The following is a 23,833-nucleotide window of genomic DNA, read 5'->3' on the forward strand; positions in this document are numbered from 1 at the left end:
AAAAACAAAACTAGATGAGAAGAGAGATATTCTTTCTTCAGAAAGACACATTCATGGTATCTTTCTGACCTGAAGCTTAGAAAACTTAATCTTCCACTGAACCACATTCCTAGCCCAATGAGTTACAAACTTTTTACCTGCACTGGGGGTAGTACAGTGAGAGACAGTTGCTGGAATATCACCAGAGCCATATTTGGTGGCACTAGGGTGACCAGGATGGTGTTAGGGAATAAATTCAGAGTCTGGCACATCTGTGCTCTTCCACTTGAGCTATTTCCTTTGTCCTATTTTTTTTAATTTACTTTTTAAAAGGAAAATATTAGAGGGGATTAGAGGAAAAATTAAACTAAATTTCACTTTCTGAATTTGAGAGACCTTGCATCTAGACGAAAGCTTTCTTAAATATAAAATCTTAAAGAAAGGTGTCTATTCAGATAGCTACTTAGGAAATTATCCCAGAGGGTGGCACTGAAGTCATGAGAAACAGAAAATACAATGAATATTATAAACATTTATATTTATGTAATAACAGCGGTAAGGCATTTGCCTTGCATGCAGCCAATATGGCCGACCCGAGTTCGATTCCTCTGCCCCTCTCGGAGAGCCCAGCAAGCTACCAAGAGTATCTCGCCTGCACGGCAGAGCCTGGCAAGCTCCCCGTGACGTATTCGATATGACAGACACAGTAACAACAAAGTCTCCAATGGAGACGTTACTGGGCCCGCTCGAGCGAATCGATGAACAACAGGAGGACCGTGATCCGTGAACTATTAAGGGGCCATGAGGATAAGCCAATGGACTCAGTCGTGGTAGTCTCCAGCACTGACAGATTCAAGCAGCACCAGAATGCCAGGCCGAACCATTGAACCATCTGGCCCATTTGACAAGGTACTGTCAGTAATCTAGGCCCCCATGAGACGTGCTTGGGAATTTCACCCCTTGTTACCAACCTCCACCCTGAATCCACTATTTGAGAGGATAAAAGATCATTTAATTGCTAACATGCCTGCCACACAAACATGAGGACACAATTTTGAATCCAGATGCCACACGCACCAAGTAGATTCTAGCAGTTCTGTTGTTTGTGCCAGGCAGTCATTCCATGATTCCTGGTGATTCCTAGTGCAGCATTTCCAGCCACACCACCGCCAGGTATTTAACAAAAATGTTACGCAAGCACTGTGACCAGGAGTACATAACAGGGAGCACTGTGTAACCCCTGGAAGCAATGAGATCCCCATCAAAAAATGTAATCTGAAGTGCAAACCCCACTGTGCACTACAACCATACGTACAAGCAATGCAACCAAGCAAGTGTGAGTGCCCCCCTCCAAGCCCCCACAATATCACCAAAGGGAAGAGAATAATGAAAATTTTCACATGTGATTCAAATGAATCAACTGATACAATCAACAGCAGGTGAAATTTGAAGAATAATGGTATGTAACTATTGGGAGATGACTCACCATGATAAGTTTTCCCGTTTCTTTCAAGTAGGGACACTCATTGCCTGTGTTCTGTAGTATCTTTTTAGTATTATTTATATACAGAACAGTTTTTGGAAATTAGAGATAAAGACTTCTTCCTTGGTCAAGGACAAATTATATTTAATGTCCAGTATAACATAATGACTCTCTCTTGGACAAATATCAGAAAACTATTCCTTGCGAAAGCTTCCAGTTTCCTAAACCCCTCACTGTAATGTTACTCTTTTTGTGCAAGAGCTACTCAGCTCTATTTAAAACCTGATGTGGCATGCATGAATGAAGAACCAGTAGGCATATACTGACACACATACTACAGTCATGATAAAAAAAAAAAATCTTTTTTCTCTGATTCCACAATGTCTTCAAGCATCTCCTCCCCATATGTTAGACTGTAATCATAATTTCTAAGTCCATCCCTATAAGATGCTGTCACTTTCCTCCCATTGTTCATCGATTTGCTCGAGCAGGCCCAGTAACATTGTGAGACTTGTTACTGTGTTTGGCATATCAAATACGTCACGGGTAGCTTGCCAGGCTTTGCCGTGCAGGCGAGATGTTCTTGGTAGCTTGCCAGGCTCTCGGAGAGGGGCGGAGGAATCAAACTCGGGTTGGCCATGCAAGGAAAACGCCCTACCGCTGTGCTATTGCTCCAGCCACTATAAAATGCATAGTATTTAAATGAAACTGGCAGATGCCACCCTTAATCAATGATAAAATCACTACTAAGAAACTGTCAACATCATGTGATTCTTGATACGATGTATTAAATAACAGAACCTCTATACAAGAAAACAGACTCAAATTGAGTATTATTGGAGCTAGAAAGTATAAGGGTTTAGGCACTTTCCTTGTATGGCATCAACCTTGCTTTGATCCTCAGCACCACATATGGTCCTATTGTCCTCCATGAATCTCCTGAGCACAGAGCCAGGACTAACCGTTGAGCACTACCAGGTGTAACCCAAACACACACACACACACACACACACACACACACACACACACACACCAGAGCCACTCTATAAACAGGTAGTCTATCTCAAAATTTCAGTAAACTTTGCTTTTAGGGATAAAATAACACTGTCTGCAAATTTTTTTCAGGGAAGGCTAGGGATGTATTTTAGCAATAGAGCACTTCTTAGTATGTGTGAGGCCCTTAGTTTGACCCCTAGAAGTGGTTTTTTTTTTTTTTGGAAAAAAAACTATCGTGAAAACATTAATTACATAGAAACACAGTAAGAGCAAATGGCACAAAACACTGATATTTGAAGAATCCAGGTGAAAGATATGGGAGTTCTTTGTACTATTGTTGTACCTGCTGTAGGGCTGAATTTTTGTCATAGTAAGAAAAAAAAGAATGCAACGGGCATAAAAATAACACTTTTCTAGCACAGGGTTCCTCTTAAAAGGTTATTCATTTGGCTGTCAATGCTGAGTATTTTAGGCAGTCGCATATTGCCTAAAATCTACAATTGCAGGGCATACAATGAGATCCAGAGATTTGCCAACATTGATTTTAAGTATTCATAAGCTTTTCCTTTAAAAATATTACTTTGGGGCTGGAGCAATAGCACAGCAGGTAGGGTGTTTGCCTTGCGCGCAGCCGACCTAGGTTTGATTCCCAGCATCCCATATGGTGTCCCCCGAGCAACACCAGGAGTAATTCCTGAGTGCATGAACCAGGAGTAACTCCTGTGCATCGCCGGGTGTGACCCAAAAAGAAAAAAAAATTAATTCTGACACTGGGAAAGTTATTCAGAGGGTAGAGTAAATATCTCTGTCCCAGACTTCAATTCCTTGCTCACCATGGCCTCCCAAACACAAGATGCAGCCCTCCTGCCTGCCAGGACCACGGATACAAGCACCAAAAGGTCGAGGACCCTGACACTGCTGAGGGGGCTCAAGTAACTAATAATTTACTACTGAGTTTGCAGTAGTCCCTGGAACATCTGATCGCCGTTATTTTATTAATCAGCAACAGAACTGCACTTTGTGCTTCAAGAAGCTTTTCATCCTTCTACAGTTAGAATCTTCAAATGGGAATTAGAAAACGGACCTACACAATAAGCAGTATTCTCTTATTATGGAGAAAGGAAGAAGTACATCTCGAAGTGCAGGCAGGGAGCTGGGGCCACTCTTGGAGATAATCAATTCAATTGTGCAGGTCCACCAAGACCACCTGGGTAGTGCTTGTTTGGGGTCTGTGCAGACCCAGGGATCGAATGCATGCCAGGCATGCATTCCAGACCACTGAATCATTTCCCCAGGCCCATAAATACCAGTATTATGATGATAAAATGTAAGTTTCTAGTCTTACTGTTTAAGTTCTCAATTACTCTGTTTAAAGCAGATGTTTATACAAAACAAAATAACATGTCCTGGGGTAGGAGAGAAGGCTCAACAAGCTGGTGTACATGCTTCACATACAGAAGGTTGGGGTTCAATTTCCTATCACCCCATGGTTCCCCACCCTGAGCACTATACAGTGTTCCCTACAAACACAAACACACACACACACACACACACACACGAAAATTACAAGAAATTGAATGTAAAAAAAAATTAACATTTAACAAATAAAAGGATGCTTTAGAAAATAAATATTTAGAGCAAATAGTAATGAGTTTAACTCCTCATGACCATATTTATATCCAGGATTTTAAAATACACCTATCATTAACAGCTTTTGTCATGTATTTTTATCCAGAAAAGACATATATTTCACATAAGAAACACTTTCAGGGGGCTGGAGAGATAGTACAGCGGGTAGGGTGTTTGCCTTGCACACGACTAACTCGGGTTCAATCCTGGCATCCCATATGGTCCCCCGAGCACCGCCACAAGTAATTCCTGAGTGCAGAGCCAGGAGTAACCCCTGTGAATCGCCGGGTAAGAGCCAAAAAGCAAAAGGCAAAAAGATAAGAAAAAAGAAAAGAAACATTTCACTTATGTGAACCACCACTTATTAAAGAACTCCATAAAATAAACATATCTAGAGTACTTACAAAACATTCATTTGAAAACACTAAATCTGAAAGTATTGGGTATTTTCCAGCAGTATTGTGAACAAAGCATCTAGGGAATGTGTTGACTGTAACACAAATCAGTGTTAAATAACAAGATTCATCTGACTTAGCAAAACATTCCAACTTCTGAAACAGAAAGTGACCTACTAAACGCTATAAAAAAAAAAAAGCTAGCAGAAATCATTCTGTGAATTCAAATAGTTAAGTTAAAAAGACTAAAAAAGAGTTAATTAAACTGGTACTTAGATAGCTCAAAGTGCTGAAGGGCATACTTCGCATGTAGGAGTCCTGGTTTGATCCCAGGACCCACATGGTGTGGGTCCTCCTACCCCACAAAAAAAAAAAAAAAAAAGAAAATTCAAATGTAGACTATAATACTAAAAAATTATAAAGGTAAAGGTAAAGGTAAAGGCCCTCCCGTTGATCGTCGATTTGCTCGAGCGGGCCCAGTAACGTCTCCATTGGAGACTTTGTTGTTACTGTGTCTGGCATATCGAATACTCTCGGTAGCTTGCCGGGCTCTCCGAGAGGGGCGGAGGAATCGAACTCAGGTCGGCCAATGTTGGCCGCGTGTAAGGCGAACGGCCTACCCGCTGTGCTATCGCTCCTGGAGCGAAAAAATTATAATTTTTAAAATACTTCATACAATATTAATATCAAAGTCTACCAACAAATTGCTAAAACAAAACTCTTCTAGAGCCAGGGTTGTAGATCTAAGGCAGATTGCAAGCTTTAACATGTGAAGCACTGGGTTTACTCAGGCAAAAATTAAATACCTCCCCTAATCCCCAGAACTTCCAGGTATGGCCCTGCTAGTCTCTAGCATTGCTGGTTCTGAGCAATACATCAGGCCCACATTGATAGGCACCTATCACCAAGAGTGGAACCTAGGGAACCTACACATTTCCTAGGAGGATAAAGAAAAGAAAAATTAGTTTTGGATTATGAGCAATATCCTAAACAGAAATTTAAATAATTTTTATTAAAAAATTTGATACAAAAATTTAAACAAAAATCCAAATGATTTATTATAGATCAATACCAAACTACTCTTATTGCTTATCAAAAAAATAATCCATGCAGCTAACTTTCAAGCAAAGATAAATCAAAAATATTAAAGATTAGGAAAGCAACAGACAAATCATTTTTACTAGAAAAGTTTCTAATCTAAGATACCTCCAAACAATTCAAATTAGAGGAAACTGATTCTTAGATTAATAATTTCACCAAAGAAGAGAGCGAGCAAAAGAGAATGCCCCGCCACAGAGGAGGGGTGGGCTGGAGGTGACGGGTTGGGGGTGGTAGGAGGGATGCTGGGACCATTGGTGGTGTAAAATGGGAACTGGTGGAGGGATGGATACTCGATTATTGTGTGAGTGAAACACAAGCACAAAAGTTTGTAAATCTGTAACTGACAGTGATCACTAATAAAAAAATTTTTTAATATTAATAATTTGACCAAATAGGGGCTGGAAAAATAGTACAGCAGGTAGGATGCTTGCCTTGAACTTGGACAACCTGGGCTTGATCCCAGGCATCTTATATTGTCTCCAGAGCACTGCCATGAGTAATTACTGAGTGCTAGAAGTACAATATGTGATGCAGAGCCAGGAGTAACCTTTGGGTATTGTTGGGTGTGGCCCAAAAATCAAACAAAATAATATTTTAATTAAGTTAATACTTTGACCAGATATCTACTGCTGACAAAATTAAGGGGGAAAAATCTGACAAATTTAAATTTGTAAATCATAATTCCAAATTTCTAAATTAGCACAGAATGAAAGGACAAGTTCTACAAAACTTTTCAAATTCATAGGCTATCCTAAAAACACTTCTGAGAGTCTCATTTTGTATTTCTAATTTCCTATCTGAAAGTGAACTGGATCGATCACTCCAAAGTTTTTTATATAAATATGTATATATATATCACAAAAACAAAGTCCAAAACCTAATGATATAAAATCAGCAGTTGCCCCCATTCATATCTATAAAAGAGAAACATAAATATTTACAGCCACATAAGTTCATTATTACTTTTAGTTTATGAAAGACATTTTCGGGGCCTCAAAAATTAAATTGAAAAGGGTCCAGGGACATACCTCAGTAGCAAAGCATCTGCATTGCCAACTTAAGATTGTTAGTTTGATCCCCGGTGGCTCCCACTTGAGCTAAGTGTGATCTTAGCTCTCCGATCTTTACTCCACTACTGCCATGTTCTTGCACTTGCAAAAGTGTGCAAGCTTTGTAGTCAAGAAGTACAACCACAGAGGAGCATGTGTGAGGGAGCACAAGATACCTCTGGTGAGCATCACAACCAAAGGAGTTGACCGCTGACCAGTCACAAGCCCACAACTAAAAGTGTGCAACTTAAAGCAGTCAAATATAAAAGCACTGCACCAGATGTGAAAACCCTGGAACCATCGTGAAGCATGTAAGCACCAAAACCAAGCATGTGTGTGTCGCTTTCAATTATGACTTTAGCAGCAGCAAAGGGATGAGAAGAGCAACAAATAAGCACGAGTTGACAAAAATCAACTGGTTCCTTCTAAACACTATCAAAATCTTTTTCGGTGATGTGGCACCACTCTGCTAACTTTCAAGCTTCTTCTTTATTCAAACAACTATGTTCTCTCTACTGACTCATTTTAGTTGACAGATATGCCAACTAAATTTTAGTTATATAAATGTACTTTTTGAAATTTTGAAAAGAACCTTCAAAAATCTTTCTAATATTGAAACACTTTTTTTAAAAAAAAATTTGAATTTTAATTGTCAGGTGATTGACCTGGCACCTGAGCTGTGCAGGGAGGAAGAGAGCAGCGTGGAATGCCTTCAAGAGCGTCGAAGAAATAGCTAAAAGGACGAAGAACCTCCAGCTCTGGGCACATCTCTTCAATTCCACTGTTCTTCCTGCATTAACATACGCCTCAGAGACCTGGGCCCTATGAAAACAGGATGAGAACGGTATTCAGGTCTCTGAAAGAGGAATCGAAAGAGCTATGCTTAAGAGTATCATGCTTCACTCAAGTGAGAGAAGGAATCCGGAGTTCTGACCTCTGTCAACGGTCAAGAATCAGGGACGCTATCTCGTCTGCCAAGGCGTCGAAAATCAGATGGGCTGGACTACGTGTCCAATTTGGAGACGACCACTGGACTAGAGCCGTTACTGACTGGATTCCACGGGACGTCAAAAGATCGTGTGGCCACCCACCTATGAGATGGTCAGACTTCTTCGTCAAGACCCTCAACGAACGGTTTAAGGCTCTTTGTGTTCCTGGAATGAGCAGACCCACTGGGCTATGCTAGCACGAGACAGGGCAAATGGAGACGTTACTGGTGTCCGCTCAAGCAAATTGATGAGTAACGGGACGTCAAGTGATCAAGTGAACTGTCAGGTATTTTCTTTTTGATTGAGGGCCACAGGTGCTCCTGGCTTTGTACTCAGGGGTCACACCTGGCAGTGGTCTGAAGTACTGAGGACCAAGCTCAGATCAAGAGGAAAAGAAAGAGCTCACGGTGATTCATTTAAAAATAAAAAATAAATAAATAAATTTTTTAAAAAAGAGGAAAAGAAAGGGTAGAACTGCAGAAGTTTTGGCCATTTGATAATCATTGTAAACTTTTTCAAAAAATAAGAAAACTATTAATCCCATTCAATAAAATTCTCAAAAAACAAGCATTCGTCATTCAATAGTTTCATTTTTCAAACTATAGAAAAAATAAAAATAATAAACATAACTAATGAGAAATTTATTATCAGTTAACTACAAATTTCTCATTGGCCAAGACTGATCTCATGCTAATTTTTGCACTTGTATAAGAAACTACATAAAATTTTAGGTATAAAAATGATTACATATTAATTACATATGAACAGGCCAAAGCTTATTATACAACTACTGCAAATTATAAAAATATTCCAGAAAAACTCCTAACCTTTCTACAATGGTTATATAAGTATGCAAGCTACCCCTGACGTATTCAATATGCCAAAAAACAATAACAACAAGTCTCACAATGGAGACGTTACTGGTGCCCACTCGAACAAATCGATGAACAGTGGGAGGACAGTGCTGCAGAGCTATATAAGTATAATTTGTTTTCTGTTTTCTTTTGGGCAATATTAGCAGAGCTGGGAGCTACTCCTGGCTCAATGCTAAGAAGTCATTTCCATCATGCAATGCCAGGAATAGAATCCAGGGACCCACACACGTAAAACTTATACTCTATCACTGAGCCACACCACTGACCCTCATATGTATAACTTGATAACTTACCAATTTCTTCCCTTTAAAGATACCTTAATGAAGCCAGAGCGATAGTACAGTGAGTAGGGCATTTGCTTTGCACTTGACCAACCCAGGTTCATTCTCCAGCATCCCATATGGTTCCCCTACCATGCAAGGAGTAAACTGTGAGTAACTCGGGGATTAGTGCAAGGAGTAATCCTTGAACACTGTCAGGTGTAGCACCAAAACAAAACAAAAAGATATCTCTTAGTTATTTTGCATTCCAGAAAAACAAACAACACATCATTCTACCAGTTAAGCATATGACAATTTGCTGAACTGCCTTTTCCCACACTGTCATTATTCATAAAGTTGCAATGAATATTTTCATATAGTTTTTGTATACTCTTAAAACTTTCTTAATATTGATTTCCAGAAACAGAATATGAAAAGTAGGCCAATTTTTACATTGTAAAATGAAATGTGCTGATGTTTTCCTTTTTTTGGTTTATTCTGGGGGAACACTTGCTCAGTGTTGACCAGTGGTTCCTGGTACTGCTCCGGAAGCAAACCTGGCCTCCCTCATGTAAAGCATACAGAGAGAGGTGGGTTGGGGGGGGGGGAGGAATGATTTGAGATTTAAGGTTTCCATAGTATGGCAGGTATGACATTTGCCTTGCATGCTGCAAGCCTGGTTTAATCCCCGGCATTCCATGAGGTCCCCCAAGCAATGCTTGGAGCAATTACTGGGTCAGAGCCAGGAAAAAGCCCTGAGCATCCCTGGGTATGAACCAAAACCCACACTCCCACCAAAAAAAAAAAAAAAAAAGTGAATACATCCAAGATGAAATACAGGAAAATAAATGAAAATACCATCAATTCCATTTGAGCTTCTTGTTAGGGGGTAAATATGAACATCAACAGGCAATTCCGACATTAAAGATTAGAATTGAGTATTACCAATCTCTAGGTGCAGTTAACAGAAAAAAAAAAGCCACAAATAAAACCACTAAAGAGCTTAATAATTTCACTAGATCAGCACAGACAGAGCTTATATTGCACCAAAGGCCAAGAAGTGAACGTAAATTCAAAGAGAGGCTGCAATATACATTTAAAGAGAAGTTGCAATATACACTTGGAAGAAATAGAAAAAGGAACATAGATTAGTACACTTGAGGCACAATTAAAAGTAGCTGTTTAAGACCCCAGAAATCTAACCTTTTTGGAGGGAGACTGATAACCCCCATATCCAGCTAAGCTTGAGGACCATATGAGGTACTAGGACCTAACCAGAGTCAACCATATGGAAGGTAAGCACCTTAACCCATTCATGATCTCTCTGGCACCAAAATCTGACTTCCTTAAAGGCTAAAGAAAAGGAGCTAAGGGGTCAGAGAGAATATACGGAAGGTAGGGCACACAGGTAGCCTTACATACAGTTGACAAGGGTTCAATCCCCAGCCTCCAAACGCTCCCCCAAGAACAGCAAGAAGTAACTCCTAAGCACTAAGCTAGGAGTTAACCCCTGAGCATCAGTGGGTATGGCCCAAAGTTTAAAAAAAAAAAAAAGAGCCAAGGAAAAAAGAACTTGAAAGTTACTGGATAAGTCCTAGATGCTAAACTACAATTCAGAATGAGATCCACAGTACAGTTAAGAATTATATAGGAGGGTAGTTGTTTCCTTGAGAGAGCAGTGAAAACAAAGTATGCTGAAAGAAGTTATATTCAAAGATAGTGATTTGGAAGTCTGGAGGAATTTCAATCCTACTGACCTTTATAAAGGGAAAAAAACTCAACTGCAAAAAGTGAAAGAGAAGAATGTTGGCACAGTGTTTTAAAGAAGTAAATGTCAGTATGACATAGACACAAGTGTCTAATCAGTTGTCAAGCTACTCAATAATGCTATACTTTGATTAAGGAACAGCATACCTTGTACTGGCTAGTTTTAAAAAGAATATATTAGATCCCCTCTGCCCTGAAGGAACAGGTCAGACACTTTCATTTTGTTTTGTTTTGTTTTTATCGAATCGCCATGAGATACAAGGTTACAAAGCTTTCATGATCCCGTTTCAGTCATACAATGTTTCAACACCCATCCCCCCACACACAAGTCATTTCCTACCACCAATATCTCTAGCATCCCTAGTGCTATCTACCATCCGCCACCAATTTTATTTTGTAGCCACACCTGGTGGTGCTCAGGGCTTACTCCTGGCTCTGCTGAGCACTCAGTGATCACAACTTGAGGGATCAGCCGCATGCAAGGCAAGCACCCTACTTCACTCTGGTCCCAATGTCTTTTATTTTGGTATTGACTTAACCCAAAATGTAATGTTACCATTTGGGGTATTTCATTTGCTAATAGGTTATAATGTATTTCATTTTCTTCCAAATGGATTAACAGGAAACAATTTCAAACTGGAGAGACCTCAGATCTGGGGAAGAGGGTCTGTTTGATGGTATTTTTTAGTTTGAGGGCCACACGCAGCAGTGCTCAGGGTTCAAGCCTGGTTTTGTGCTCAAGAGCTCTCCTGGCAGCTCTCAGGGGACAATATCTTCAGGGGACCGCGTAGTGGTCAAACCAGAATAGGCTGCATACTACCTACAGTACTTTCTTATTTATTTATTTACTGCTTGCTTGCTTTTTGGGTCACACACAGCAATGCTCAGGGGTTATTCCTGGCTCTGCACTCAGGAATTACTCCTGGCGGTGCTTGGGGGATCATATGGGACGCCAGGGATCAAACCCAGATCGGCAAAGCAAATGCCCTACCCACTGTGCTATCGCTCCAGCCCCTACAGTACTTTCACCCCAGTCCAGTATATTTAGAGAAGAGGTTTTACAAATTATGAAGCAGCATTAGAAGAAATACTCTGAGGACAATATACTAAGCTTAGACAGGGAAACTGAAAAAAAAAAAAAGCATAAAAAGTCATTTAAAAATGTGAAAAATTTCTGCTCATTTTCTTTTTTTCTGCCCATTTTTTTTTCCTGTTCGGGGGAATGGGGGATTGGAGTTGGTCCACATCTAACAGTGCTCAGGAATTACTTCTGGTGGGCTCTGGGACCATATAGGATGCTGGAGATTAAGTCTGGATCAGTCGCATGCTGATCATACCAGCTGTACTATCTCTCTGGCCCATCTGCTCATTTTCTACATGATATTTTAGATTTTATATACACTGCAAGAACAGTGAATGTTAACATTTTAAGATGAACTATACCTGATATTATAAGTATTACTTTTATAGTCCATATGTAATAAAATGACATCTTAAGAAACAAATGTTTTCTGTTTAACTTTTCTCAGGCAGAGAAATAAAATCATATAACACAAAGATTTTAAAAAGTTCACAGTTCTTAGCTAAATTCACCTGCTACTTGCTCAAAGCAGAGACCATTACTTTCTTTGTTAATAGTATACACGGTTTCTTGAATTTAGCAGTAGACACCCAAATATGGACTAGAGAGACAGTACTTGGGCACTTGCCTTGCATGTGCAAATGATTCGATCCCCAGCATCACATATGGTCCTGAGCATGGCCAGGTATGGCCCCAAAAAACATAACAAAAACCCACAACTAAAAATTTTTTAGATAAAATACTTTTTATACAAATATTTTACCGTTTTACCTGCCAATTTAATTTCATTGACCCAGCTACACACACAAAAAAAGGTATGAAGTCTACCAAACTTTAAAAATCTAACATTTTTTGAAACAACCCAAATGCCCAACTACAGATGAAAAGATCCAAAAGTTGAGGTACATATATATGTATGTACACACACACACACACACACACACACACACACACAGGAATACTATGCAGCCCTAGGAAAGAAAAAAATCATGCAATTAGCCACAAAATGGAATTAGAAGATATCATGTTAAATGAAGCAGAAGGGATATAGAATGATCTCTCTCATATGTAAGACCTAAAGATACACAGTAAGGGAAAGACAAATAGCCAAAGGAAACAGAATTAGAGAGTTGATCCACAAAACTAAATTTATGGGGGATAGGAAAGAGGAAAAGAAGAGGTTTTGGGGAACCTGGTAGTGGGTGTGGTGTTGAAACGATGTATGTATGAAACCACCATTAACAGTACTGATACTGTCATTTGACAGATTGTTCCTCAAAAAAGAGACATTTTTAAATGCAGCATCTTTATCCCAATACTGTAGCACTGCACTGTCCTCCCCTTGTTCATCGATTTGCTTGAGCGGGCACCAGTAAACGTCTGTATTGTGAGGCTTGTTACTGTTTTTGGCATATCCAATATGCCACAGGGAGCTTGCCAGGCTCTGCCGTATGGGCAGGATACTCTCAGTAGCTTGCCAAGTTCTCCGAGAGGGATGGAGAAATTGAACCTGGGTCGGCCACGTGCAAGGCCCTACCCGCTGTGCTATCGCTCCAGCCCAACCCAATACTAATTAACTTTAATGCAAACTACACAACTACAACTAATATACTACAGAAATAATTACATTATGCCACTGAAATTGATCATAACATAACCCAAAACATGATTTTGGTTGCTTTGGTTTTAAGAACGAAGCACAGAATTGTTAAATACAGGCTATGTTGTGTAGTTCCTTTTTTTTTTTTTTCACCCTGCTCTCAGATTTATTTGTACAAATAGCACAGGAGGATTCATGATGGAAACAGCCCAGAGGTCGCACCAGTCCTCCACACTCACACTGGCAGAGAGGAGCCTCTTAGGGAGCATTGGCAGGGGCCTAGGCATCTTTGGAAGCTTGAGCTCATGCTAGAGCTGTAGCCACTGTCTTGGGTCTTCTTTGGGCCTTGGCTTTGGCCTTCATTTGAACCATGGCTTTAGCCTGGGTTGGATCCTTGGTTTCAACCCTGGTTTTTGGCTGGCAGAGCCTCACACCTTTGTCTATGTGGGCATGAGCATTTTTCCCAAGCCTGGGATGAGCAAATGTACACAAGTTGACTGAGCTTGAGACTGTTGTGATAATGGGCCTGGTCTGCTGGGATTCACCAGGGCCTCGATGACCTCAGCACGGGCACTCATAGCCTTAGCACTGGCTTGCATCTTCCCCATGCCCTTCTTATTGTGCTTCTTGGCAAAAAGCATGTTCCTTAGGAACTTGGGGTCCGTCCCTTTAAGGAACTCATCTCTGTGACCAAGGTTTCTTAATGCCATTTCTGTGCCATTTTCAAGACATGGTTGTGCATGGTGTGGTTCTTGGACTTGGCTATGTCTGCACCATGACCGTGGTTTCCCAAGTGCTGGAACTGAAGAGGAAATATTATATTTACTATTATCTAATTTGTGTGTGTGTGTGTGTGTGTATGTGTATTGAGCAGGCCATACTGACTGTTAATATTGGTTTTCTGATGATTCCAGGAATCAAACCCTCAGCTCCAAATATACAAGGCAAATACTCTACCACTGAGCGCCTGCTAGCAGTAAGTTAGTTATGTGTATCAGGGATTAACAAAGGACTCCTGCATACAAAGCAAGTGTCAGCCCACTGAGCTCTCTCCCTCACCCAAACTTTTTGTGCCATTTTATACTGCTATACACTATTTAATCTCATTACAAAGTCCTCAGAAGGATTAATTTAAATCATATCATATAAGAAATGTCTCTAGATAATGAAGTTGAATTTTTAATGTTGTCACTCCATCTAATAAATATTTAGGATTGTAGCATTATATAGCTAAAGTAGTATAGTTAACCAAACCTTCAAGACTCATTGTAATATTGAACAGATTACACAGTCAAATAACACACTGTAGCACTGTAGTACTGTCCTCCCGTTGTGATTTGCTCAAGTGGAGACCAAAATAACACACAAGAAAAAATTTTTAGGCCTTTAAATAACTCTTTTGGAGGGTGGGAAAAATTTTCTAAGCGATTTATTTCTACAAATGTTTCAAAGTTTACTATATTGTTTTTCTGAGAACTGTAAAATGTCACGCCTAACCCACAGTTAATACTTAACAAAAGCAGGGTGATGTTGAAGAACTCAAAGTTATCATAAATATTTTATTGTAAATTAAACGCTTTTATGGACTAATTACCTAGTTAACGATAGCCAAAATTTATAATTCTTATCAAATCTTAAAACTTTCCTTAGAGGGGCTGGAATGATAGCACAGCAGGTAGGGCGTTTGCCTTACACGCGGTCGACCCGGGTTCTATTCCCAGTATCCCATATGGTCCCCCAAACACTGCCAGGACTAATTCCTGAGTGCATGTACAAGGAGTACCCTGTGCATCGCCGGGTGTGACCCAAAAAGCCCCAAAAAAAAAAAAAACCTTTCCTTAGGGCCAGAGAAACTGTACAGTTGTTTGTCTTACATGAGGACTGACATGGGTTCAATCCCCATCATCATAATGGTTCACCAAGTCCCACCAAAAGAGATCCCTCAACTTACAGCCAGGGTAAGTCCTGTGTACCACTGGCCCCCAAACCCAAAAATAGTATTTTCTTTGCAAGCCGTAAGGAATCAAATGTAATTTATAATAATTATAAAATGTAAGGAGAGGAAGGAGTGACTCATAGTTTCATCTGATAAGTCAATATTTACATTATCGAAACACTTTTCCAATTAGAACGTTCCAACAGTAATACCTATGCCAAAAAAAAAAAAAATCACATCTAACTACCCTTAGCAATCCTTTTTTTTTTTTTTTGGCTTTTTTTTGGGGGGGGGGTCACACCTGGCAATGCACAGGGGTTACTCCTGGCTCTGCACTCAGGAATTAACCCTGGCGGTCCTCAGGGACCATACGGGATGCTGGAAATCGAACCCGGGTTGGCCGCGTGCAAGGCAAACACCCTACCTGCTGTGCTATTGCTCCAGCCCCCGCAATCCTTTTTAAAGTGATAAATAATTATAACTAAAGAATTAATCTCTCACAACCTAGATCTTTATCTACATGAAAAGGAACAGCTCAAAAGTGAAGTATTTTTTTAAATGAAATATTACATTTCCCTGTATTATTATTTTTAATCTCTATTTCTTTTACATGTAACCTTTTTTTTTTTTAGGTTTTATTTTGTTTTGGGACTGCATCCAGCAATACTCAGAGGTTACTTCTGGCTCTGTGTTCAGGGATCATTCCTGGTAGGCTTGGGGGACCATATGCAATGCTGGGGATAGAACTTGGGTCGGCCAAATGCAGACACTAAGATAATAACTGATAGCAGAATAATTATAGCAATGTACAATTATACAGTTATAAAAGTTATGTGAACATTCTCTTTGTCTGCAGTATTTTTGGTGTGCAGCTGACCACAGGTAACTGAAACCGTGTAAAAGAGAAAAATGTGGTGGGTGGTTTGGAGGGGAATACTAACTGTATTCTTCATCCTCCTCAAGCTACCAAAATAGTTCATTAATTTAATAGATAAGTCAACTGTAATCTCTAGTGAACTGAAGGGAAAAATTCTTACCTTTAAAAAGGTAAAGACGGAGGATTAACATCGACAAAATGGCAATACTTCCTAAAGCATTATACAGATTCACTGCAGCTCCAAGGATACCCACATTTTTCAAAGAAAGAGATCAAATACTCCAGAAATTTATATGAACAGTAACACCCTCATCCCGAATCACTAAAGTAACACTTAGGAAACAGAAGATGGGAGGCATCATTTTCCCCAACTTCAAACTATGCTATAGGGCTGAAGCGATGGTACAGGGGGTAGGGCATTTGCCTTGCACGTGGCCAACCCAGGTTCGATTCCCAGCATCCCATTTGAGCCCCAAAGCACCTCAAGGAGTAATTCCTGAGTGCAGAGCCAGGAGTAACCCCGGAGCATCACTGGGTGTGACCGCAAAAGCAAAAAATTATAATTAAAAAATAAAATAAACTGTACTATAAAGCAGTAGTAATTAAAACAGTGTGGCACTAGAGTAAGGACAGACCCTCAGATCAATGGAATAGAAGAGAAAACCCTGAGAGAGACCCTCGGGTATATAGTCAGTTAATCTTTGATAAAGGAACAAAAAATATAAAGTAGAGTATGGAAAGCCTCTTCAACAAGTAGTGCTGGGAAAACTGGTGAGCCACAAGCGAAAAAAGGAAAACCAAACTCAAACCTCTAAGGCCTTGCACAAAAGCCAAACCAAAATGGATTAAAGACCTAGATATCAGATCTGAATCTATAAGTTACATAGAGAAAAATATATGCAGAACTCTCCATTACACTGAAGCTAGAGGCATCATAAAGTATGAAACACTACTAAACAAACAAGTAGAAGCAAAGACAAACAAATAGGATTATATTAAACTAAGAAGCTTTTGCACCTGAAAAGAAATAATGACCAAAATACAAAGACAGCCCACAGACTGGGAGAAATTATTAGCCCACCACTTACCCCACCACAAAGCGTTACTATCCAAGATATATAAAGCACTGATAATACGCTATAAGAAAAAAAAAAATACAACCCTATCAAAAGATGGGGAGAAGTGATGAATAGGAACTTCTTTATAGAAGAAATACAAATGGCCCAAACACATATGAAAAAGTGCTCTATATCACTTAACCATCAGGAAAATGCATGTCAAAACACAATGAAATATCATCTCACCACAGACTGACTACTCACCACAAAGAACCACCACCACCAGTATTGGCAAGAATGTGGGGGGAAGAAGGGGAAAGAACCCTCATTCATTGCTGGTGAAATGTGGACTGGTCCAACTTTTTTGAAAAACAATATGGACATTCCTCAAAACATTAGGAATTGAACTTCCCAAGGCCCAAAAGCACAATGCAGAAAAGACATCTGCATTCCTTTGTTCACTGCAGCACGATACACAACAGCTAAAATGCAGAAGCCCAGGGTTCCCTAACACCACATAGTCCCCCTTGGCACTGCCAAGTATGACCAAAAAACACTGAGTCCTTCACTTAATCAAGTTCTAATAGTTTGTCTTCAGAAATAACTTCCAAGTTAAATTTAGAACACTGGGGTCCAGAAAAATAGTATAGCAGTAGGCCAGAGTGATAATACAGTGGGTAGGGTCTTTGACTTGTTATACGGCTGAACTGGATTCAATCCCAAGCACCCCTTATGGTCCCACAAGCATCACTAGGACTAACTGATGAGTGCAGAGCTAGGAGTAATCCCTGATTATCAGTGAGTGTGATGCTTCAAAAAATAAAAACAACACCCCCCCCCCAAAAAAAGGATAATACAACAGATACTCTTTCCTTGAACATGGGTCAATCCCACCAGAAGTGATCTCTGAGTATAGACTCAGGATTAAGCCCTGAGCTCCACCTGAATGGCCCAAAAACAACACATAAAAACATAGAACTGGAAATCTCAGCTTTAGATATTAAAAATTGGGAAAACTAAACTTTTACATGAATAATTTACCCAAAAAATTACACAAATATTTATTTTGGAAACAACAATATATCTTATAACAAGTTATAATGTATCCTCTAAAATTTTGGCAAAAAACACCTCCTGGAGAAATATTTTAAATACAAAGAATATCAAAGTTTCTTAGAGCACTCTAATACTTCATTTTGCCATGGCATCTTTTCATCTCAAACCCAAACATGGAGATAAAACGGAAACTTTTTTAGTTTATTTATGTAAGGAAATCAACTCTTGTTCAATGCTCAGGGGTCCTCCTGATGCAGCTCAGGGAATCATGCTGTGCTGAAAAACCTAACCAGAAACTCCTGCATACAAGCTTGCACTCCAGCCTACTGAGCTCTCTCTCTCTCTCTCTCTCTCTCTCTCTCTCTCTAGCCCCAGAAACTACATTTTATGTCTCTAAATAAACTACCGATACTGCAATTCTTCCCATTTTTGTACATATGCTGTCACAATGAACACTCAATAATGTATTATCTAAGCTACTAGTTGACTTGAACTGCTAAATGAGAACAGGATATTTAGAAAGTTAACTCCTCAATCCTAATAAAATTAACTTCAAAAAGTATGTTCAGGCTTGCTCTTCTCCCTCATTGATTTGCTCGAGCGGGCCCAGTAACGTCTCCATCGTGAGACTTGTTGTTAATCGAACTCGGGTCGGCCATGTTGGCTGCATGCAAGGCAAACGCCCTCGGTTCAATTCCTCCGCCCCTCTCGGAGAGCCCGGCAAGCTACCAAGAGTATCTCGCCCGCAGGGCAGGGCCCGGCAAGCTCCCCGTGACATATTCGATATGCCAGACACAGTAACAACAAAGTCTCCAATGGAGACGTTACTGGGCCCGCTCGAGCAAATCGATGATCAACGTGAGGGCTCTTCTCCCTCAAACATGTATCTCACTTGCTTGTCTGTTTTTTTGCTTATTTTCACTCTAGAGGAGCCTGTATTCTCTCTGAATACACACTTCTCGCTCTCTTTCCCCTCATATCTTTCTAAGTATGTTTTAATGAAAACCACCTTGCTTCAAAAAAGAAAAAAGTATGCTCAGGGACCAAAGCAATGATAGTACTGCAGGGTGTTTGCCTTGCACACCGCCGATCCAGATTCCATCCCCAGCAGGAGTGATCCCTAAGCACAGAGCCAGGAGTAAGCCACAAGCACTGCCGGGTGTGGCCCCCAAAAATAAAGTTGTTAGAAAACAGCACACAAGGAGCCAGAGGGACAGTACAGTGGGTAAGGCATTTGCCTTGCGTGTTGCCAACCCAGGTTCAACTCCCAGTATCACATACGGTCCCCTGAGCTCCCCAGGCAAGATCCCTGAGCACAAAGCCAGGAGTAACCCCTGAGCACTGCCGGGAGTGTTCCGAAAACAGAGAGACGGAGACAGAGAGAGAGAGAGAGAGAGAGAGAGAGAGAGGCAGAGAGAGAAACAAAGAAGCATACAAACAAGTATATTCGATGAATGTGAAATAGGCTGGCAAACAATATTTCAGCAATTTGAAATTTTTATTTCCCCCTTTCTTCATATACCTTCAGTACATATCAATATGTAAAACATAAGCTCAATCAAAAGTTCATTTGCGAGCAGGGAGATAGCTCAAAGGCACATGTGGAGTTCCTGGTGGCCACTAGCACTGCTGGGCATCAGCAACACAGAGAAGCGTATACCTGGGAACCTAATGCACTTCTAGAGAAATCCCCCCCCCAAAAAAAAATGTTCATTTGCCAGCTGAAAGCTCAAAGGAGAAAAAAAAAAGGCTTTCAATACTTGGCATTAAACACTTATGTGTGCTGACATACTAGCCCCAACAACATACCTCAGTAATTTGCACCTTATTTTTATGGCACCTCATGACAGAACTTCCAAAAAATTAAAATAGTAGGATCTAAAGCTTCTTTTCAAGCATGTTTATAAGAATTATCTCATAAAAAACATCTACTTTTATGTAACTCTAAAACCCCATGCCCAGAAGCCAATGACTGGTTTATAAGAACGATAATGACTAGTTCAGTGAAAAAGGTATTATGACAATAAACTAAGACTGGCTCACCATATTATGATGTGTTTGACTAATATGTATGTTTAGCTAGTTTAGTCAGCAATGTCCAAATATAAGTATGAACCATTTAGTAGCTGGCTGCTCTGTATTTCATGTTCCTCTTTCCTTTTTCAAATATATAGTTTTAACCTAAGGTTCCCCCTAAATTTTTATATAGATTATACTCCTTAGAGTAGAAAAAGAATTTGATGCTGATTGCTATTCAGTTTTCCCACAAATAGATGAAAGGGAAAAAAACCAATGAAATGTCCAAAATCTCAAATATTTTAGCACATCTCTAAAACAAATTAAAAACAAATTTTAAAATGAAAGAAAACTTTAGAGGAGGCGGGGCACTACATTTCTGTATGAGTCCCTACATTTTATCAATGCACTCATAAATATTCCAGGAAACACCTTGTTGATTCTGAAGTAAAGAACTGTATTTGGTTGGTTACCTTTCAATTACTGTTAGGTATGAAGACATAAGGTATCCAATAAAACCATAAAACGCAGCCTTTAAAAAGGTCACCCAGGTTCTGTTTACTTAAATATACTAAGTTTAAGCATGACCTATGAAAACCTTATCTTGGCTCACTGCATAAAATTAGCACTGCACTTGCGAACACAAGCAGAATCTAGACTTATTAAACATATGGTCAGGCTTGCCCAGCTCCTGAAAAATTAAACAAGAAAGCAGGATTGAAAACGTCGTAGCTGGGGAACCAGAAACTCCACCCACCCTGCTCAAAATAGTCCTCCTCCACCACCACCAACCCCCCCCCCAAAAAAACTGATCAAAAAGGGAATCTCTTACAATTTCATATCAATTAGAAACTTGGAAACGACCTACAAAGGTTTTAAATAGAACTAGGTCCACTTGAGAAGTCACCACGCAAATATCTAAAATAGAAGACAGAGAGGGAGGGATAAAGAGAGAATCCAGCCGAACTCCACGCTCCTAGAAGGTCCAGAAACACACACACACACACAAACTCTCTCTCTCTCTCTCTCTCTCTCTCTCTCTCTCTCCTCCTTCCCTCTCCCTCTCCCTCTTGCTGCTTCACCAGCTAACTTCTCTGCCCTTGGACCTGAGAGACCTCAAAAGTTGACACCACCACTAACCAGGTGCCCGTTTTCTTTTTTTTAAATAAATAAATAAACGTGCTGCCCCGGAGCGCCGCGGAACTAGAAGCAAACCACCCGGCAGGTGGAAAAACAAATTCGACCGGGGCGGCAGGGGGGTTGTGACAACTCGGTTCAAGGACTCGAACGTGCCGGGGGGGCCGGGGCCGGTCTCCAGGTCCAAGGGAACTTGCGCACCAACACCGCGGCCGGCGCGATCCGCCGAGCCAAGCGCCGGGACTCGGCCGAGCGCCCACGTACCATGTTTAAAAGGGCCGTCTCCCCGCCGGCAGGAAAACAGACATTCTCGGTCGGCCGGCGTCCCGCGAGTGCTGCCCGGGCCGCGCCGGGTGGGGGGGAGGGGTGGGGTGGGAGGCTGGTGGGGGAGGGGGGAGCGGAGGGGGGGGGAGGGTGGGGAGGGGGGAAGCGGGCGGCGGCCACCGTAACGCGAGAAGCCGGCAACAGCCCCGCCGCGCGGCCGCCACGCCTTCCTCGGGCCGCGGCGAGGGGGACGCGCGGGCCGGCCGATCACATTTCTCCTCCCCAACAATCACACGCACTCAACGTCCCCGGGAGTTGACACCCCGCCCTCCCAGCCACGCCGGCGACTCGGCTGCCCGGCCTCTGGGACGCGGCCGCCCGGGCGCCTCCACGAGTGGCGTGCGTGCATGCGTGTGTGTGTGTGTGTGTGTGTGTGCGCGCGTGTATGTGTGTGTGCGCGTGCGCGCGTGTACGGGGGGGGGGGGCCTTCAGAAAAGAGCAGAGGTCGCCGTAGCGACGGCCCGAGAGCTGCGGTGGGGGGCAGGAGCCTCCCCCACCATACTCACACTCACACTCGCACACTCACTCGCACACACGCACACACACACACACACTCACACATACACGTACGTTCCCTCCCCAGGGCGACGCTGCGGCGTGGGGGGATGGGGAGGGGAGAAGAGGGACACGGAACAAAACTTGGGTTGCTGGGAAGAGCCGTTGCGCAACCCCGACCGAGGGGGAGGCCCCGGGGGCTGCCCGGGCCGGGCGGCGGCTTCCCGGAGGCTGCGCCACCTCCGTGCGCACCCACCGCGCGCGCGCGCGGCCTCGGGGCCTGGGGCCTCGACGGAGCCTCCCGGACGCCACCAGCGCGCTGGGGATGCTGACGGGGCTGCGAGTGGGGGGGAATGAGGGCGCCGCGCGGGGCCCGCAGGCCTCGAGCCGCTGCTTCCTCCCCAGACGCGCCCCAAGTGAGGGCGCCCAACCCCACCCCCACCCCACACACACACAGACACACACACACACACACACACACACCTCGCCCCGCGCCCTTACCTTCCTAGAGGCCGGCGCTCTCCCCTCTTCGGGCGGCCGCAGCCCTGAGCATGTCCGGAGCGGGGTGCGGGGCCGTGTGGCGGGGACGGGGGTGGTGGTGAGGGGGAAGCCTGGCGCGCTTCAGCAGGCGGCACCACCCAGCCCGGGCTCAGCCCCTCTCGGCGGCCGCTGCCATCTTGTCCCGGCGGCTGAGAGGAAACGGCCAAACACCCTCCCCCGGCCGCGGCTGCTCTGGCTGCTCTGGCTGCTGAGCGCCGGGCCCGTCTCCCTCATCTTCCTTCCCGGGGCGTGGGGGTGGGGGAGGGGGGCGGGACGGCCGGGCTCGGGGGGCGACGGACGGCGCGGTGTGGCGAGGAGGCCGGCGGCGGCTGGGGCCTACGGGCGGCGCGGGGTGCGGAGCCCGCGGCGGTCGGCGCCCATTTCCTGACGCCCCAGCCGAGAAGAAGGTAGACGAGGGGCGGGAGAGAAGGCCGGCGGCCGGGCGGCGCCGGGGCCCCGCGGCTCGCTCGCGTCTGCTGCTTGGCCGCGCTGCGGGCAGTCGTCACCGAGGCGGCTGCCGCCGGCTGCCCCAGCCTCGGGCCCCTCCTCCGCGCCCGCGGGCCTCGGCCGCCGCCGCCGCCTCCGCAGCGCCACCGCCCGCCCGGCCGCGCTGCGCGCCCAGCCCGGCCGGCCCCGCTCGGTTCGGGCCGGCGGAGGCTCCGCGAAGCCCCTCCCCGCGGCCGGCCCTCCCCGGCCGCCGCCGCCGCCGCCGCCGCCGCCGCCGCAGCAGCCCGGGGCGCTCCGAGGCCGCCCGGGGGCCGGAGGGGAGGACGCGACCCCGCGCTCCCGCACGTCCGCCCGGCCCCGCCGCCAGAGCAGCGCGGCTCGGCGCCCGCTCTACGCTTCGGAACCTCTTTAGGCCTAGTCGGCGGCCCTCCACCCACCCAGATAATATATATTTTTTTAAGAGACTGCTTCCCCCCGACCCCGCCCCCCCCAAAGAAAGGATGATTGAAATGCGGAAGCTTGGTTTCTCAAGGTTTTAAGATTCCGTAATCATATTTCCCTTTTGGGCCCGTTTCTTCGAGCCCCTCCCTTATTTTTTTTTTTTATCTTTTAGGGGTCCAAAAATAAGGAAAAGGGGAAAATGCTTCAAGTGACCCAAGTTCTCCATCCAAACTCGGTGCTGCCTGTTCGCCCATCCCAAAGAGTCAGAATTGTAAGATGTGGCTGAACCCTCTTAAGGGGAG

The 23,833-nt window shown here is 43.3% G+C and overlaps 1 protein-coding gene across 3 annotated transcripts in view; it reads right to left on the reverse strand.

Annotated features, from left to right (window-relative positions):
* Positions 1 to 22,906, reverse strand: part of HIPK3 (homeodomain interacting protein kinase 3) — a 95,311-nt gene extending 72,405 nt beyond the window's left edge. For all 3 annotated transcript variants that reach the window (XM_056131015.1, XM_056131024.1, XM_056131006.1), the window contains exon 1: positions 22,605 to 22,906. The gene's annotated coding sequence lies outside the window, so the exon portion shown is untranslated. The remainder of the gene's footprint in view (positions 1 to 22,604) is intronic.
* Positions 22,907 to 23,833: the final 927 nt, after the last annotated feature.

Source organism: Sorex fumeus, unplaced genomic scaffold, assembly GCF_029834395.1.
Source record: "Sorex fumeus unplaced genomic scaffold, SorFum_2.1 ptg000007l, whole genome shotgun sequence".
Lineage (NCBI taxonomy): Eukaryota > Metazoa > Chordata > Mammalia > Eulipotyphla > Soricidae > Sorex > Sorex fumeus.